Genomic DNA, 1621 nt, shown 5'->3' on the forward strand with positions numbered 1-1621 from the left:
GAGCCGGAGCCCGAACCCGAGCTCGAGCTCGGGAGCGCCGGGCTGGGCCGGGCTGGGGTGAGTGAACCGGACCCGGGCAAGGGCACCTGAGACGCAAGCAGGCCTCAGGTGCACCCCTGAGGGGCGGGGGTCGAGGCGACCCGAGGTACCTCCCTCCAGCGCACAGGTGCTGAGTTGGAGCGAGGGCGAGGGGAGGTCAAGGCAGGGTGGAGTACTGGTTCAGAGCTGGCTCCCATTCTAAGGTGACGGAGACAGGTGCCTGGGAAGGTGCCAGGTGAGGGACACCTGAGGTTAAGGCCGTTTCCCAGGGCACGAAAGCGTTTCAGGGCCCGGATCTCTCTGGAGGTCAGAGGTCGGTCTCAGGGGCAGAATGTCTCTAGGAGACGGGAGTGGTGGGGGGATGGCGTTGGTCTCGGCTGGGCGAAGGGGACTTCTGCCAGGTTCAGAGACACTGGGGCAGGGCAGGGAGAGGTGCTGTTCTCCTGAGGTTCTTCAACCCGATGCCGGTCTCGCTGGTGCTGACACCTCCCTTCTGGCTTTGAGATGGCTCTGAGGGGTGGGATCTTCCTGTAACCATTCACCTACGGGCGAAGACAGCTGCAAATAAGAGACACGGAGGGGCAGAGCAAGAGGGCGCCCCCATCTCTTTGCTAGGTGTGAAACTATTCAAGGCTCAGTTTCTGTCCTTTGCTTTCATGCCAGGGGGAATTTTTCCTTCTTCCTCTGGAAACAGTGCTCTCTCCGAGAGAGGACTATGGGGAAGCGAAGATCCTTGGGCCTACGAAATATCTAGAACTGTTTCTTTCTCTTGAGGCCTCTTTCTGGGGGCTTATGTCAAACCTCCCGCCCACCCCCACCCCAAGCACGCATACTTTCTTCTGTAGTTCTAGATGGGGCCACCAGGTGAGGTTTGAGAGCCTAACCTATTTCTTCGATGCCCCTCAGAAGATCGCCATTATTCCCTGAAACCCCACCAGGTGTCCCTGGCTCCTGGACCGTGTCGGCTGTCAGACTGGCAGTGGGCAACAGAGGTGCAGGAAGTAGGCAGGATACCGCAGGAGGCCACAGGCCTAGGGGAGGTAGCACCTCCAGGTCTCCAGCTGGAGGAGAGGTACGCGTCGGGGGCCCCAACAAGACCAACAAGACGGAGGCAGATTCCTTTGCCTTAGGCAGGTAAGGGAACCGGAGCCAGCCTTAGCTCAGCCCCTTTGAAGCCCTAGCTGTAATTGGGGAAATAATTAGTAACCGCTATATTGTGGACAGGCTGCCTACGGGTGCCTCTGCACCTCTCCTTCCATCCCGGATATTTGGGAGTGGGGGGCTGGCACGAGGGGACTGCTAATCCAGAGATTTGCCTGACCCTAAGAGGATTCTGGCTTCCTGGAACCTGCATGCCTTCACCTCCGGAGGGGAGTGGGTAGGGCTGCTTCTCTGTGTGTGGGGGAGGGGAAAACGGAGGGCCAGGGAGGTGGCCCGACTTAGTGTGGGATCAGGAATGCATCTTTGGGAACTTGAGAGGGAGGGGTGGAGGGTAGAATCTTCTTGTCACACGCTGGACTGTCTGTCAGTCACCAGATTTTTTGTGCATCTGCTCCTCCCGCCCGTTCCCTCTCTACCTTCT

General features: G+C 59.0%; 1 protein-coding gene across 5 annotated transcripts in view; it reads left to right on the forward strand.

Annotated features, from left to right (window-relative positions):
- The window catches only part of CGN (cingulin), a 23391-nt gene that overhangs the window by 2606 nt on the left and 19164 nt on the right, over positions 1 to 1621 (forward strand). Inside the window, exon 1 of one of the 5 annotated variants that reach the window (XM_011377666.2) lies at positions 7 to 57. The exons of 2 other annotated variants lie outside the window; for them this stretch is intronic. The gene's annotated coding sequence lies outside the window, so the exon portion shown is untranslated. Of the gene's footprint in view, positions 1 to 6; positions 58 to 128; positions 146 to 1066; positions 1174 to 1621 lie in introns of those variants that run through there. 2 more of the 5 variants (XM_023521825.1, XM_023521824.1) reach the window with 2 other exon arrangements.

This window comes from Pteropus vampyrus, unplaced genomic scaffold, assembly GCF_000151845.1.
Source record: "Pteropus vampyrus isolate Shadow unplaced genomic scaffold, Pvam_2.0 Scaffold319, whole genome shotgun sequence".
Taxonomy (NCBI): domain Eukaryota; kingdom Metazoa; phylum Chordata; class Mammalia; order Chiroptera; family Pteropodidae; genus Pteropus; species Pteropus vampyrus.